The 19,016-nt window shown below is 36.8% G+C and overlaps 1 pseudogene; it reads left to right on the top strand.

The window, feature by feature from the left end:
• Positions 1-13,618, top strand: part of LOC107584780 (potassium voltage-gated channel subfamily H member 7-like) — a 62,636-nt pseudogene extending 49,018 nt beyond the window's left edge.
• Positions 13,619-19,016: the final 5,398 nt, after the last annotated feature.

The raw sequence follows: 19,016 nt of genomic DNA, 5'->3' as shown, positions 1-19,016 counted from the left end.
TGGGTCCTGCCATCCATGTGGATGTTACTTTGACACGCACCACCTACCTAAGTATTGTTGCAGACCACGTACACCCTTTCATGGAAACAGTATTTCCTGGTGGCTGTGGCCTCTTTCAGCGGGATAATGTGGTCTGCCACAAAGCAAAAATTGTTCAGGAATGGTTTGTGGAGCACAACAACTAGTTTGAGGTGTTGAGTTGGCATCAAAATTCTCCAGATCTCAATCCAATCGAGCATCTGTGGGATGTGCTGAACAAACAAGTCAGATCCATGGAGGCCCCACCTCGCAACTTACAGGACTTAAAGGATCTGCTGCTAACATTCTGGTGCCAGATACCACAGCACACCTTCATGGGTCTAGTGGAGTCGATGCCTATGGGTCAGCGCTGTTTTGGCAGCAAAAGGGGGACCAACACAATATTAGGAAGGTGGTCATAACATTATGCCTGATCGGTGTATATATCCTATAATAAGTATAGTATCATTGTCCTAATAGCGGTTTAATGGAATGCTGTGGAAAATGGGTTGTCTTACAATATGGCACTTGCACACTCATCTAAATTTAATATAAACAGCTCAGAGGCTCAAAGGTAATAAGAGACTTAATGAAAGAAGTGCTGTCCTTTATTCAAGGAGATCTCTCCTATGATGAGCTCATCATGTTTTTTTATAGATAGAGAGAGACTGAAATAGAGGAAAGCTGAAAGAAAGTGAGAACAAGGGAGAGAAGGGTTGTAATTAAATAAGATCCTGGAATGAGAGTGACTGCAGTGTGGTGTATGTTTCCCTTGTTCATTAGATTTGCGAAGTGTCTTAGTATGATGGAGAGCCACGAGTGACAGCGCTAGTTTCATTATTTACAGGCGCACTTATTAAACTCATGCACACACATGCTCAAGAGTCTCCAGCCACACTGGTGCAGGTAGAGCAGGGTAAGCCGAATTTAAATGGTCCATCTCTCTTCCTACGCAAGCTGGCTTTAACAGAATAAGGCCAGGGGAAGAAAAAGAGACACACACTTACACACTCATGCAACTCAGCAGAAACTTGCTATACACTGCACGAAATTGCTGAGAGAAGCTACCTCCTGCTTCATTTGTATTCTTAGGTCTCAGTTGAAGAATCACTACCTCAGCAAGAATCTATTGTCTTACGAAAGTGTTGCAGATGGACACTTCATCACTGTACACTAATTCTGGTTCTGGCCCAGACTCTGTTACACTAATATCATACTCACCTCAAATAATTTATATATAATATACAGCACTAATGGCTTTAGCCACGACCCTGAGCTGAATTTAGATCCGGTGGCAGGTGGCCGCTGCCCAGGTGGCTGTCGTTTGTTTGTCTGGTCTGACCTTTGATATATATCACCACAGAAATGTGCTGTCAGGCCTTGCCTTTTCTCTTGGCACATGTCCTCAGGAAGCTTGCAGGGGCTTTCAGAAATATCACATCCTCAGTGTTTATCACAATAAGTTTTACCCAAATTGTGAGCTTGGAATAATAAAAAAAAAAAAAAGTAATTCCGACTTTATTTTTGCAATTTCTTACGAGTTTATATCTTACAATTTAGATTTTTTTTTCTCCGATTATATATTGTTATTCTGACGTTTATTCTCGGACTTCTGAGTGGGCATCTCGCAATTCAGACTTTTTTCTCAGAATTTTTTCCCCCTCAGATGTCATGTCACAATTCTGACTTTTTTTTTCTCTGAATGAGTTACATTTGGTATTCATATTAATGCACAAAATCACATTCACAAAATTCTCAGAAAACGGTTGATGTTAACTCAGTCTTAAGATATAAACCTTTTCTTCCCTTTTCTTAATCCGTGGGCTTTCATAGCAATCTAAACTGAATGTGTTGAAATAAAGAACATATTACCAAGAAAATAAATAGATAACAAATATTACACACACACGCACGCACATGCACACGTTCCCTTGTTCACAACAAATTACTCTTATGAGCTGGTTCTTTTAATTAATGAATAAAAAAAAAATTTTTAAAAAGACTTACAAAAATCATTATCAGTTTGATTTAACCCTAGGGGTGTAACGGTACACAAACATGAACGGTTCGTTATGTACCGCGGTTTTGACGTCACGGTTCGGTACGGTTTCGGTTCAGCAGGGGGCACTACAGCACGAAACATAAAATGTTTTTTTTTTTTTTTTTGCAGTGGTCTACTGAACAAATAGCACTTTCTTTAAATAAATTTAATTATAATTTAAATTTTCTTAGGGATCAAAATCTACCTCAGCTTATGCTCTAAACTATAGGGAGCCCTTTTACTGTCATGGCTGCACTACTGAGTGGAGTGCCGAGCAAGGAACGGAGAGAGACAAGGATTACATCAATCCAGAGAATTTTAATTATAACAAGGAAAACTCACGTAGCACAGGTAGACATGAACAATACTAGATGCTGAACTTTTGTGTTTAATGGCGGTTGGCAAACCAGCTTAAGGTGCATTTCTGCCACCTACTGGGATGGAGTGAGGCCTCGATCAATGAATATATTATATACTACTAATAAAAAAAAAAAAACTAAATTCTTCTAATCAACTCTGTATCACGCAGATATTTTAGAAGAAAATCATAAACCATTAGATGTTTCTGTGCATTCGGAAATATATTCGTAACTGAAGTGTCATTGATTTCCATATCACAGTTTTTCAACAAGTTGCTTTCTTTGTCTGTTATATGCCTCACAATGTAAAAGCACATGTTCAACTGTTTCTGTTATTCCACAGTAACTGCAGCTATCTGACTCACTTTTTCCGATTATATGCAATGAATAATTAAGGTTAGAGTGTCCTGTACGGATCCTGGTTATAACAGTATCTTCTCTTCTGTTTCCATATACCTTTCTTTCAATCCCCACTTTCTGTTGAATGCTAAATAAGTGTCTCCCTTTTGACTCTTTATTCCATACGTCTTGCCACATACTTCCAACTGCTGTTTTAATAATACCTTTTACTTCTGTTTTACTTAAAGGAATTTCTATGTCAGTCTCTTCTTTTCTCAATGCTGACTTGGTCAGCTTATCCACCTCCTCATTTAGATGCTGAACTAAAAACCAGGAACACTATTTAAACACATGACAAGATGCGGGGATGACGAGACACACCTGGAATCAATGGAAATAAACGGGGAACACCTGGAATTAAATCAACATAATCAGGACAGGAACCGGAAACTAACCAAATATGGGCATAAACACTAGGACACAGGGAGCACATGGGGAACAAAACACAACACAAGCCTGGCATTTACATTATAAGGTTACAATTAACAACAAAGCCCAAACTTAAATATAATTACTATTTATTTTTAAATATAATAATCAACACTCAACTTAAAAAATGTATACGTTTACACAGTGACTCTCATAACTTTTTCATAACAGATTTATTTAAACACATTAAATAAGACATCACTAACAGGTAAGTAAAATATAATGATTATTAAGTCTAATATTTCACGAAATACTCTTTTCTCGACTTCATTTCTACTAACGAAGTAACAAGCTGTGGACACTGATGACTTGCTTGAGGTAAATGAAATGCTACATGACATTTTGTTTACAAGCTGTTTTGTTGACATCTTTCCGTGGTTGAAACACTGATTGAGCGATTACATGAGATGTTCATTCATTTTTATTTTGTGTTAAAACTAGTAGTAAAGAGGAAGGGACGATCGCGCTCCACGCTGCCTTTTGAACTGAGGCGTTTATACAGCGATCTGTCGCGCCATATAAAAGAGTATCAAAACGGCATTTATTGTTTGAATTTCCTGGAAAAAATGGCATAATTTGAAAGATGAGACTTTCTTTTTTTTGTTTCTTATCAAAAGTAAGAATATAACTGGAAGTTTCCAATGAAGTTCCACTCGTGCAGTGGTTAAAACAACACTGTATTTGTTTGGTACACATGCGTACCTGTACCGAAATACGTATACGAATATGCGTACCGTTACACCCTAATCAACCCACTCTTATATGCAAAGACAACAATAAGAAAGCTATTTTAAGGTTGATTCCCTCAAGAAAGTGTTTGTTTGATCAATGGCAGATGGGGGGAGTTTTGGAAGCATATTTGCAACAGCTATTATTTTTGGCACAGAAATGACACACTTCAACTTTAAAGATAAACATTCAATAAAATCAATTTAGTGAATTTTATTTAATTGAAAAAACTATTTCAATAGGAATCCATGCAATTAGGAATTTCACATGCAGAAGATTTACCCACAGATTTTGCAATGGGTTCAAGAAATCTGCTTGGTTTGAAAGTGACTTCTGTATGTGCTGTGCTTCATACATCACTACTACAGTTGACCTTTTTTGCCTGTGAAATTTTGCTTACTTAGTCACACACTAATATGAGAACTTACTTTCTCCCTTCTAATTCTTTCTTCATTTTATTCCTTCATTGCTTTATCTTCTCTTCCCTCTCTTCTCCTCTGATCACTGTATGCCCACCTCTCAGGTACGAATGATATTTTTGGAGAGATGATTCATCTCTATGCCAAACCAGGGAAAGCCAACGCAGATGTTCGAGCGTTGAGCTACTGCGACCTCCACACCATCCACAGAGAGGATCTGCTGGAGGTTCTGGACATGTATCCTGAATTCTCAGACTACTTCCTGTCCAATCTGGAGCTCACGTTTAACCTGCGTGATGAAAATGCCAAGGTAACGCAACAAGCTATAAGTGCTTAGTGTTTTGATATAAGATAAAATGTTCCACACTAGCATTGACTACATAAAGCTCCCACTGCAGTCCACCCCGACCCTTTACGAAAACTAAGCAGAACAACTTCAGAAATCATGGAATTAACTATTAGCACATTAATACAAATCTGTATGATTTTATTAATCCTAGAGGGACAGTTTACTGTAGTTTTGGGCATACTGAGTGGACAAACACATACACTGAGGTGTAAGTGAAGACATGGGAGATTAGGAGACGATGGTTTATAGAGTAATGTTATAGAAATAGAATGCCTTATAAAATATACAGTGGTCTGTGCAATGAAATATAAATATACTGTGCAACGATTTCAGTAGATAAAAATAGATGAAGCAAACAGCTGATTATAGTAGCATCATGGCAACCCACATTTAATTTGAACAATATTTAATTAATATACAACAACTTGCATCATCTGATAAATATTGTTGTGAATTAGGCCAGTTGTTTTCACGTGAAGATGTAAAATACGGTCATGCAGAATAAGGTATTACTATGTGCTTTATGATTACTAAGAAACAGCCAATATGCTAGTAATATGCATGCTAATAAGTAACTAGTTGTTAGTGAGAGTTGGTCCCTAAACTAAAGTGTTACCATGATAAAAAAAAGACTAAGAATTCCACTGTCCTGAGAAAATGTCGTGTGTCGACAGAGACACACTAGTTGAGTGGAGCCCAAGGTACCGGGGTCTAAACCAACTCAGAGAAGGGAAACAAGATCAATAACGCGTAACCCTTACCATACAGGATTTTAGAAAAGTGAGCAAAGCATAACGTGCACATTTACCACTTATGTGGGTTTTAGAAACACAGCCCGACCTGCTGCTGCTGCGTATGCCCTGGCATCCGAGCGAGATGTCAAGGAGGGGAGCTTAGAGGAAAAAATGGCCTCTTCCATTCCTTCTCAATGTTTATATGGAAAACAGGAAGAAAGGAAAGCTCACTTGAGCTGGAGGGTTACGGCCAGAAAAATAACGTTCATTGAGATACTTTGTGACGTCACTTTCTTCACCCGCTTCACAGCAAGTAAAGCGACAGCTGCCCCTTTTTCCTCGAAAAGAGAGACAAACGAGAGCGGAGCTTTTTCCCTTGGAAAAAACGCTCACAGTGCACGCCGATTGCCCCCTCGGAGGCATCACGTGCGTGCTCTTCACCCAAACGCATAGATTGTGTGTGTCATCAGATGTTAAACAGCGTCAACATGGATGCACACATCCTTAAACTCTTTGCTAGTGCTCGCCATAATGAGATGAATAGAGATCGCTCTTACCACAGAAATGCACACTTCAAACAAAACAGTCAATGAAGACGAAGAAGAGAATGATGTGTGCACCCGGTGCCTATTTATACTACAGTCGCACTGGTAGTGATGTCATGGCTGTCGCCGGCCAACGAGTTGGTGTTTTTTCAATGTATGCTTCAGACACGGGTCACGACGAGGCGTTCCTCATAGTGACTCCTAGAGGACGCAGTTCGAAGTTCCTATGAAAGGGAACCTGTATATAGGAGGAAGCCTAATTTTTTCAAAGTGTGAATTCTAGACCTGGACAAGTAATGTAAATTAATAAAGCCCATGGGTATTTTAATATCTTTTATGAATTTACCTTTTCCTACTCATTCCAAGTTCTAAAACATTTCATCAGGTGGAAATTGTGAGTAAAACAATATTTAAAAAAAATCCATAACTAAATTTAAATAACATAACATAAACAACTGGAAAAGTAATGGAGCATTTGAATATTATTGAAGGCACTGGATGGCTTTGGAGTCAGAAAGGTTGAGAACAACTGTGCTACTGTATATTCCAAGTATATAAATTAGGAATACAATTAAACATAAGCCAAAAGTACATGTTTAAAGTATATGTAAAGTCAATGTATGGTTAAATTACGTCTATCAGTAGGTTATATATATGCAGTCCATTTACATGTGTAGCACCGTGGTTCCATTTTGTTCCTTTGTATGCAGGGTTTCCACTGGGCTTTGAAAAGCATTAAAAGTCATTAAATGGATTTTTCGAAAATGAAGGCCTTAAATGGCATTAAAGGGATAGTTGAAAATTCTGTCATCATTTACTCACCCTCATGTCGTTCCAAACCTGTATGAGTTGCTTTATGTTGAACACAAAAGAAGATATTTTGAAGATTGCTGGTAATCAATAAGTTGGTGGTTGCCATTGACTTCCATAGTATTTATTTTTTCCTACTATGGAAGTCAATGGCAACCACCAACTGTTTGATTTTTTAAAGGGGTGGTTGACTGTTTTTTTTCTAGGCTTGATTGGGTTTATGGGGTGCAGTCTAACGTGTTAATGCTTCGTTTTTAAAAAAATTAATTGATCAAAAGTGTCAGTAAAGACATTTATATGTTACAAAAGATTTTATATCAAATAAATGCTGTTATTTTGAACAAAGGATCCTGAAAAGTAAAACGTATCACAGCTTCCACAAAAATATGAAGCAGAAAAAAGTGTTCTATACTGATAATAATAAGAACCATTATTAATAATTGAGCATCAATAATAATTGATCGTTACAGAGCAGCAAATTAGCATATTAGAATGATTTCTGAAGGATCATGTGACACTGCAGACTGGATTACAGTAATAAATTACATTTTAAAATATATTAAAATAGAAAACAGTTATTCTAAATTGAAATAATATTTCTCAATATTACTATTACTGTAGCCTTGGTGAGCAGAAGAGACTTGTTTCAAAAACATTAAAAACCTTTGTCCAGGAGTGTGTGTGATTATATATGGGTTGTGTATGGCATTAAAGAAATTTAAAAATGGCATTAAATTAGATTTGATGATACCTGCAGAAACCCTGTGTATGTCTCCACATATAGTGGAATGACAATAAAGCTCACTTGACTTTTTTTTTTTTTTTTGTAACAAAGAGACTGAAATTTATGTTGTTATTCTGATAGTCTCCACTCTCTGTTGGGCTGTTGTGCGTTGATTTATTGAGTGGATGTCAAGATTTTCAGTGATTGACTTAAGTTTTGGTCTGTTCCTCTTGGCATGAATTACTTTGATGTTGCTCTTCTATGTCATTTTGAAGTCGTCGTATTTAAAGAATGGTCTGGAAATTCTTCAAAAAGTCAGCTTTCATGTTCCGCAGAAGAAAGCCTATCTGTTTTTCCCTTCCTGATGTTGCTGCAGTAAATAAAGTTAGTGTCCGTATAATGCTTTGCCTAATGTGATGTTGTCTGACAGAGAGCCACGGCTTCTCAGAGGAACCTTTACACAGCTGTGAGTGACTCAGACACAGAAGACCCTGACGTCAGGACCAAACCCTGCTTTAAGAAGAACCACTCCACAGGTCAGGAGCTTCTCCTGTTCTGCTCGCATCGGTCTTCCTCTTCTCTTTTCCATCATTCTCTCTTTTTTCGGTCCCTCCTTTGTTTCCCTTCCCCCGTCACCTCCCCTCCTCTTTCCACCCATCTCTTTTTTTCTCCCGCTGGGTTTCAAGCTGTCGCCACGGTGATTGTTGGCCACAGACAGATGTTTGTTATTGTATGGTTGCAACGTGCCAGATTTCACCTGAACGGTCAAGAACCGTTTTATCCCCCGTCCCTGTGTAACCTGCTGTTTGGATTATTCATCCCAGCCAAATCGCTTACTCTATTGCTGGCACATTCCACGCTATCTTTTTCTTAGTTCAAAATGCAATCTGCAGAGTGACCGTGAGAACTGTGTGTATAATTCTGTGAGGACTTTGTGTTCCCTCAGGTTCTCCGAGCAGACTGAGCAGGACAGACAGGGAAAGGGGAAGAGATCGAGAGGTTCACACGTTACCAGGGGAGGAGGAGGAGGAGGAAGAGATGGCGAGGACTTTGAGTCAATCCATTCCTTTCAACCTGAACACCATCCCTGATGCATTCTCTAAAGATTGTGTTGAAAACAATCTGTTTCACAAAGGTATAACATACTCATTCTCCAGGATGCCCAACAGTAACACTTTACTTGTGACATACATCTGAGTAAAACAGATTATCGGAAAAGTAAAAAAAAAAAAAATAGTGCAGGGACTTGGTTATATCCACTATTTGCTAATTGAATGGAGGCAGATCTTAATGCAAGCTTGCAGCCAACTGTAAGGGGCGGGATTTAAGCAGATTAAATGATCGTCCGACATACAACACCAGAGAGTAATTTCAATGGAAGATCAAGTTACACAATTTTAAATAAGAATTACTAGGTCAAAAAAATTTACATTTTTATTTAATTTAGACTTAAAAGACCATTTCTAAATTTAATTATATTTTATATTGTAATGGTACAAAGCAAGAGCAAATAAAAAAAAGCAAAGCAAGAGACTATTTCCTTTTTATTGTTACTTTTTTCTACCTACTATTAATGTTATTATTTTATTTTGTTAAAATCCAGATTTATTTGTAATGTGATTTCATAATTATAATTTCAGTGCGACATGTTTTACAACTTTTGTGTGCCTGTTAAACATATTAAATTAACATAAATAATCAGTGGGTTAACGTCTATTACATTGTCTTTCATCTTTAAAAAAATATTTTTGGTCACATTTTCTGCGTTCCATGGGCACTAGCTTGATAACCCTTGGTGATTTCATAAAAATGTGTTTGCAACAATTTTATAATAATATAATATATCACGTTTTTTTAAAAAGCTAATTTTTGCAGGCAAAATCTAGCGATTTCAGTAGAAATCCATGTGATCGGAAATTTTATGAAAGATTTCCCCATACAATTTTTGATTCAAGTTGATCACACATTCACCACGTTGACCAACAGAAAGCTGTTTGGTTTGAAAGTGACTTCTGTGTGAGCTGTGCTTAATACATCTCTACAATGTTGACAACTCACCTTTTCTGACCACGAAATTCCACTAATGTGCACCTTAAGGTGTATTTGATGGTATTATTATCAATATTGGCAACCCTTTCTATGAACCTATATATAAAATGCATTGTATACACAAGCTTCGTAGTAGGTATTGGCAAAAATTGCAATGTCAGATTGAGTATATAAAGTGAATTTATAAATAACTAGAAGAAAGCAATGAGTCACGAAGTGCTGCAATTTTTTGTGACTCTTTACTGTAAAGAAGAGGTTTTGAATGTGTGAACAATGACTGCTGATATAATTACACAGCCAGGAAGCTTCTCGTCTGCTCTTTCCTTCTCTCATTTTTTCTCCAAATCTCTAAATATTACAAGACGGCACTAGAGCATATGATAAGATTGAGCTTGGTGTAATATCTAGTTGAGGCAAACACACGCAAACATTTTTTTGGCTTCTGGGTATTGCAGCTGTTATATTAGGGGACACTGGTGCAATGTGGAGAGAATTAATGATGAGTTTATGTGTGTGTGTGTGTGTGTATCTAATTTGTCTTGTTATGGTGCCATATGTTTTGTTATAGTGTGTGTGTGTGTGTGTGTGTGTGTGTAGATATATAAATGTGTTTGTGCAGTACAACTGACAACATAAAAAACTAATCCGTCTTACATGTTTATGATTCATTTGGGTTTATATGTATCTGGTGTGTTTGTGTGTGTCTGTGATTAATTGCACTGGGACGTTGTGTTTCTCTAGATGTGTGTGTTGAAGAATGGCCTTGTGGGAATGCAGATGACTCAGCGAAATCTCAGGACAGAGGAGGAGGAGACGACTGTGAAAGTGACATCACATTCGGCGAAATGGAGCAAAGACTGGATGTACTGCAGGAACACCTAAACAGGTGAAAGAGAGAGGACGCAAGATAAAGTAGGTCACACAAAAGAATAAATCAAGAGAGTCAGAGTTAAAACATCAACTTTATCATGCAGAACATTTTGTTCTGTTTATAGAATGGTACTTGCCGTCATCTGCTGGTCAGAGACTGTATTGCACTTCTGCGTCAATATATGTGTGTGTTTGTAGGCTGGAAGAGCAGATGACATCAGACATCCAGGCTATTTTACAGTTGCTCCAGAGGCAGAGCACTCTGGGACCTCCAGCGTACATTACTGTGGCCGTCATGCCAGACTACCACAAACCCGTGCAGCCCGTCACTGCCATGCAGACGCAGGTAACACCAGCTGTGTTCAGAATGGAAAGCTAGTGTGAATACTGCACATTATGCGCTCTCAATATCACAGAATATAGCAGAGCACCTGAGTGGCTGCTTTGCAGTCATTAAATGTAATCACCTCACAGTAACAGGACCAGATTTCTGAAGAAGAAACCAGGGATATTTCTTAGTTCAGTGGCCAAGTTGAATTGAAATCTCACTTATTATGTAAGGATTAATGTGCATCCAGCTGGTTGTAATCACTGAATAAACCCTGACAATACAATATTATATGACTACTTGCCACATAATTAAATAATTACACACAAAATATTGATTTGAGTTGAAATATTTTTTTAGCTCTTCAAACACAAAACATCCATAATAAAAAGCAGTTCCTAACAAATGGCTTTGAGCCTAGATGAAGTTCTGACAAGACAGACATTTAAGGCATAACGTACAGTCGAATCACTAATTACAAGGCGAAATAAATTGATGTCCTCATATACATAAATAAAGACGAGAACATAAAATGTTATTTGAGAAAAATGCATTTCAAAATCATAGCTGTTATTTTAACAGTAGTATAACTGTGGGTTCCATATTCTATTGTTATAATTAATAATTATAATAATTTGAAATATTATAACTAATAATTATTGACCCTGACTTGATTTAATACAATTTACACTGTGAAAAATATTAAATTGGTACCATTGCATCAAAGACATCAAAATTATATTGCAAAATAAATTAATAAATATTAGAACATATTGTAATTAAAACTGCATTCAAATGTTTACCATTTTCATAATAATTGTATTATACATGTGTAACATTTAATGATATTTCTAATTTTATTTCAATTTCATAAGCTGTGACTTTACTGTATACAGTAATTATAACTTTTTCAAAAATGAGGAGGACATCTGATCACCCTACCTTGCAGCTGACTAGCAACAACTGGAAATACCCTGGCAACTGCCTAGCAACGCTACTGCATACTATTTTTAAAATTCCTTTGTGAAAGCAGGCAATATGAAACAATCATCTTTTCCAACAGTAGCACAATGTTATCAATAATACGAGCATTTGTCCACTGCGCTGTGCAGCATCATTTGATTAAAAACTTGTGCCAGATTGCAGTTGATTTTGACAGACTTTGCAATAACACTAGCATGCAACATTCAAATGGCAGAAATATCAGTATGTTTAATCTGTTTTCTTCTTTGCAGAGTCCTGATGATCTAGAGAATGCCTGTAAAGCCAAAGACTCCAACGCCTGCTGTTACCACGGAGATGACCTCTGACGTCAACACGACGACTCCATTGGTGACAGAGCCTGAGTGGGAGGCGGGTCTCCACAGGCCCTCCTCTGATCCTGGCCTTCCAGGGCAGTAACATAAGGTCAAAGGTTAAAGTTTCATGGTCGTGAAACAGCATCTAATAACAACAGAATTCCCTGGGGCAAGTACAGTAAGAGTAGTGTTTAATCTGTAATATTCTGAATTTTGAATAAGAATGCTTCATAGAGGAGTCAAATGTCTGTATGCTTTCAAGTAACTATGCATAGACAGAACAAAATCTACAATAAGCTCAACTTCCTCCTTTCAAAATAACAGCAGCTACAGCTAGACTCAGGGTAGAGAACACAAAACCGAAGAGTCATATGCAAAGAACTGAAAATTACCTTCAATGTCCCTCATAGTTACCTTAAAAGGAGTCAAACAAAAGCTGGTGAACAGATACATTAATGCAGTATGAATCAGTCTAAAGGTTGGTCATTTGTAAATATATAAATGAAATGGTGTTCAGGAAGTAACATATTGGTCATACAACCATGTTAATGAAAGATGCATGCTGGGGAAAAAAATGCAGTGTTTTTTTTTTGTTTGTTTGTTTTTTTGGCATGTTTCTTAAAAAAAACACTTGCATTGGTAATCAAGTGACATGAGCTTGGTTTTTGTCATTATATCACTTATTTGAGATTTATGTATGTATTTACTTAACTATGAATTTCCTGGTATTCAGGAAGAATCTTTTACTTGAACTGAACTCTGCAAAGCAAAGCCTCATCATCAAACTGTCATCACCTCCAAATATTACATTATTCTGCCCATATCAGATTTCCACAGGACAGTTTCATTCAGCAATGACACGCTGTCCCTTCAGAGCCAGCTAAACATTGTAACATTGTCAGTATTGCAATATCATGTCTCAGTATTGAATTTGATGGTCTGAGTGTCACCATTTTTGGCCCTCATAGTGGGTAATTCAAACCACAGATGAACGTTCTATCACTTCACAAACACTTTGGGGCTTTTAACACTTAAAGGGTCATTTTTAACCCTGGGTAGATATTATTTGAATGTTTATGAGGCAAATTTATGATAAAACAAATGCAGCCCATAAACTGTTTTAATAACTTCTTGTCCATCTGTGGAAATGTTGCCACAATGATCCACTCTGGTTGTCCATTCATGTTGCAGTTATAGCTGTATTACCAGGGTTCCCACGCATCCTAGAAAACCTGGAAAATTGATGACTAATTTTCCACTCCTGGAAAACACATGCAAAATGAGAGAAAATGTAAAGTGTCCTGGAAAATCTTGTTGTAGTCCTGGAAAATTGTCATTTAAAAAAATTTAATTGTGTTTTCCTTTAGCCAAGAACAAACAGTTTACCACTGTCCCGAAACAATTAATGTTCGAACGGCCATAAATCGGAACCGGCCTGTTTTTGCTCCAAACACATGAACGGCTGCTGTTCCATAAGCGCCACCTGCTGTCAGAGAGTGAAATTGTATGGGATTAGATCTCTGCCACAATTCTGAGCATGAAAGCTCATATTTTGAGCGCTCAAAAGTGCGTTTTGCACGCGCAAACTGAGTTTTGTGGAGAAAATGTTTGTCTTGCAAAGAAGAAAGTATTTAGAGCACACGAAAATCAATTTTGCATTTAAAATAAGGTTTTGGATTTGTGCAGACCTTCTCTTTTGCACGTGCAGTGTTTCACTAGCTTGCTCACCTGATGCCCACCCTCAGTGCTCTCTAAATGCCAACAGCTCGCTTGCTCAACACAACCCAGCGTTACAATATGCCATAATTCCAGCCAATCAGAGACGAGGCTGCTATATTCTGATTGGCTGCCATGACAACCAATCACAACATTCCTTGCATTACCACGGCAGGCGAAGAGGAAAAATACAGTGCATGCATAATTATTATGCAAGTTGATATTCTGATCATATTATTTTCCAAGCACATTTTACCAATTCCAAACGACATCAATCTTAATAACTACTATTAATCTTGTATTTAATCATTTATAATTGATATATAAATATTAATGAAGGCTGGAAGTGAAAAATGTCTTATATTCAGGTGTGCATAATTATTAAGCAAATTTTCTTTTACAGATAAAATGAGCCAAAAAAGAGATTTAACTCAGACTGAAAGTCAAAAATTATTAAATGCCCATGAGAAATATTAAAAACTAATACAATACTAGAAAATGCAAAGTCAATGCATAACCATTGGACAGCAATATGCTCAGTGGGTCAGCAGGGTCAGTAAAAAAACATGTGGAGAAGAAAAGATGCATGTTAACTGCAAAAGAATTAAGGTGAAGAATTAGGTGTGAAATCACCAGGAACAATTTAGTCTCCACTTCTCAGAGACTTAGGTTAAGTATAGAATCCTAAAAAATGACCCCTACTAAATAAGAACCACATACTGAAGTGTAGTAAAATACTTTTTAATTACTTTATATAGGCTTTATAGACAGATAAGTTGAGAGTGACTATTGAAGGACCAGCACCACATCCTCTTGTACCATTGTTTGAAGAATTTATCTTCCAGAATCTGGCAGTAAGTTTTGGATGTTCATTTTTAGTCCATCTCGAGATTTTATCTGTAGAAGATAACCTGCTTAATAATTATGCACACCTGAATATAAGGCGTTTTTCACTTCCAGCCTTCAAGAACAATTATATATCGCTTATAAGTGATTAAATACAAGATTAATAGTAGTTATTAATATTGATGTTGTTTGGAATTGGTCAAATGTGCTTGGAAAAAAATATAATCAGAATATCAACTTACATAATAATTATGCATGCACTGTATTTTCCCTCTTCCGCTGTCATCAGTAATGCAAGGAATGTTGTGATTGGTTGTCAAGGCAGTCAATCAGAATTTAGCAGCCTCGTCTCTGATTGGCTGGAATTATGGCATATTGTAATGCTGGGTTGTGTTGAGCAAGCGACCCGTTGGCATTTAGAGAGCACTGAGGGCGGGCATCAGGTGAGCAAGCTAGTGAAACATTGCACGCACAAAAGTCTACACAAATCCAAAAACTTATTTTAAATGAAAAATAGATTTTAGTGCGCTCAAAATACTTTCTTCTTTGCAAGACAAACATTTTCCCACAAAACTCAGTTCGCGCGGATTCAAAATACACTTTTGTGCGCTCAAAATATGATCTTTCGCGCGCAGAATTGTGGCAGAGATCTAACCCCATAAAATTGCATCTCCTTCAGCCGTCTGCTGTTTCTGTTTTGTACAGATATGTTTTATCTTACCTCTGGGCGACTAAATGATGTCTAATATTAGCCACTGGCTAATAAATTCTCACATTTTACTCGCCAGTGTGTGGGTTGGAGGCTAAGTAGAAGTTTAGCACAGATATATTTTTACTCGCCGAACACTGACTGAGCGCTACAGAGTTTCACTCACTATCAGGCGATCTCTGATATTTTTCAGTCCATCTGAATGGATGCGCAGCGTACCTGTATTTGACGTACCGTAAACTCTAGTGTGAAGGCGCACGACTCGCTGTCGCTTTTTTTTTTCTCACACGCAAAGATAAGACAGAGCGAAATCTTGCATAACATGCAGAATTGACGCGATACATGTAAACGATCCTTTTTTTCCTATCAAAATAACGGAGATCCTTTGGAATTCTTCAGCTTTCAAGAACTGCTGGGTTCTCCAGTAGTGGGTGGAACTAATGCGCAAACGGCAATCTCATTGGCTGGCGCTCACCTATTATCGTCCTTGTTTTGATTTCAGCAAATCAGTTTAAGCGAACACACACAACCTGATTAATATTCATGAATCCAGCTGCTCGTTAAACCTTAGTGCATTTTATATTGTTCTTAGTAGAATTCGTAGTATTATTATTATTACTACTACTACTACTACTACTACTATCTTATCAGTATTATTGTTGGGTTTTTTTCCTTTTTTTTTACAGAAACACTGAATGACCAAAAAAGCACCACCACCAGTCCTAAGTTCAGTTAAAATGGCTAATATGCATTCATACACCAGTTTTAATTGTAATTTCTAAAGTTCTATCATTAAATAATACTTGATTATCATAATATATTATAATGCTTGACTGACTGATGTTAAGAGTTTACTTTCAGATATTTAAAAAGCTGTGCCATTTTACAAACATTATACAATTATAAACATTATAACATATATATATATATATATATGTGTGTGTGTGTGTATGTATGTGTGTGTTTCCCATTCTGGCGAGTAAACAAAAAAATTTACTAGCCAATGGCGATTCAATTGCCAAGGTGTCCGTAGAGGGTTGTTTATGTAGTATAATTTCACAATGCTAGTCAGAACATTCTGTTTTTGCTTCAGATTTTGAATGACATCTAATGTAATCTAATTTAAATCAGAAACTGCTCATGTATGTAGCATCTTTGTTTGGATCAAGATTAAAATGCAGTGTTTGCCTCTAATTTTAAATGACTACTGATAGTTCGGCCTGTAATAGAGCAAAAAAACACATTGTTCATATACTCATATAGTCATTCTATCTTATATATTGCTTTAAAAGTTTTAATAATAAATCAGTATTGGAGTCGGCCATGAAAAATCAAGATTGGTGTATAACTACTATTTAAGATTGGTTGTCTGTTGCCTTTGGATTCTAGCACTGTTAAAGCAAGGTTACTGCCTGATTTCATGCAGTGCTTGTATAGTTGCTTAACCCAGGGTTAAAACTGGTCCTATGAAAACCCTTTTGTGTTATTTATGCTTTTTTGTCCTCATTTCTTTATGCAATTTACAGATTCATTTGAGAAGATTCTTTAATTCTGAAGCTGTAGCAGTGTTTATCTGTAGAAATATATCTGGATAATGTGATCTGGAGGTGAAAGCACTAGGTTTTGTAGCAGCAGTCATCCCTGGCCTTCCAGATGATAGATCTATGTTAACAGAACCCATAAAATGCACACTTTTAGTCTTGCAGTATAACATGGCATTGAGTTCATGTGTAGGACTGCATGTTTAACCAAAGTTAGTTAGTTGAATTAATCACTTAATCACATTTAATGAGATGCATTGAAACACACAGTCTTCCTAGTATCAGCTAAAAAATTTAAAAAAAATTAAAAAAGAAAGCAGAAAAATTATATGCATGGCTTAATTTAGTAATTTACTCTTCGGGCCACCAGATTTAGAGCTTCTAATGTGAATGAATGAATCTGATTGGTAGGCTGAAATCTGGAGGCGGAGCATTGTGACATACCAGTGGATGCGAGAGAGGCTTTAAATCCTCATCTGCCATCACACAGATATGTCATTGGCTGTCCTGTCTGGCTCGTATGACCGCTGTGATCACAGCATGCGCTGACCTAACAGTTTCCTGGGAGATGGTCTAAGTCATGTCTGGTGTTTCAGGAAGCTGGCAGGAGTGGGTTTACCTTAGGGGTGTTTGTGAGACAAGGCCAGGACACGTGCCAGAGTGGGAAAAAAGCAAGAGAGAGATACGATACTATTGCGATCTTTTGCACAAACTCTTTTAAACATCTTGTACAGTGTCACTTTTTAAAACTAGTGCTGTTCGCAAAATTGTTTTTATGCGTTTTTTTAAATGTTTGACACTGTATTTTATACAATGCAAGACATAACAGCAGATTAGAATGTTTTCTTTCTTGGATATATTGGTATGTATTATATTTATGCTGTATACTGTGAATATTACAAGAATCAACACACAACTGTGTAAATTAATTAAAGACAGAATGCTTAATTTGCAATGTTGCACAAGATTATTTATGGAAAAACAGCAGGTTTGATGAAGCTAAATGTAAGACTTTTTAACACCTTTTTTAAGACCAAGCAAAGAAATTGAAGGAATAAATTGAAGGAAACACAATGTAAATCTCATTTGCAGACATTGAGTTGTATTAGTCTGAAAATAGTTTGAACTTCCAACCAACTTCCATTACTTTCAGCTCTACAGTGCCCTCCACTAATATTGGCACCCTTGGTAAATAGGCGCAAAGGCGGCTGTGAAAATAAATCTGCATCATTTATCTTTTTGATCTTTCATTCAACAAAATCACAAAATTCTAACCTATCATTGAAGTAAAACAATTGAAAGTGGGGGGAAACACATTGTTTTTCTCCAATGCATGTTGGCCACAATTATTCGCACCCCTATAAATTCTTATGAGTAAATATTTAATATTTACATTTTTTAGCACACCAGGGTGACTAGGAGCATGAAATTGTTCAGCCATGACTTCCTGTTCCACAGGATTATAAATATGAGGAACACAAAGGCCAAATGCCCTTAATCAACCAAAGAATATAGTTATGATGTGCTTCACAAAATAGAAAGTGGCTGTAAGATAATAGCTAAAGCACTGAAAATCCCCATTTCCACCATCAGGGCAACAATTACATAATTTTTCTCGATTGCTTAAACACATTTCTTGAAACTATGCCTCATATTCTCAAAACAGTAAACACAAATCCATAACGTCTCACCCAGTTCCCCAAACATCCTATTTTTAGGTCAAAATGAAGCTCTACACTCAAAACCATTCACTCTTGCTGAAAAACCAAACTTTTCCCTCAGATATCACACACAAGCTTTCAAAAACACACACACTACAACATAGTATTACACACTGGTGCAATAAATTCAAAACAATATATCCAAAACTGGTAAGTTATGTTGCTTATGGATCTCCCCCTCAAAAACATTTTCACATGAACACAAAAGACACAACCAATGTATACATTGGCACATTTTTATTCATTCATGTACTACACAGCACAACTGTAAAAAAAAAAAATAATAATAATTATTCCGCCTCAGCATCCCATCTTTGTTCTGGGTCAGGCCAGAGAATCTCGTCCACATCACAGGCGATATTGGCCCTAGCCAGGCAGCGAG

The sequence above is a fragment of the Sinocyclocheilus grahami genome, unplaced genomic scaffold (assembly GCF_001515645.1).
Source record: "Sinocyclocheilus grahami isolate Dianchi unplaced genomic scaffold, SAMN03320097.WGS_v1.1 scaffold63.1, whole genome shotgun sequence".
Classification (NCBI taxonomy): domain Eukaryota; kingdom Metazoa; phylum Chordata; class Actinopteri; order Cypriniformes; family Cyprinidae; genus Sinocyclocheilus; species Sinocyclocheilus grahami.
This window is presented reverse-complemented; position numbering and strand designations above follow the sequence as displayed.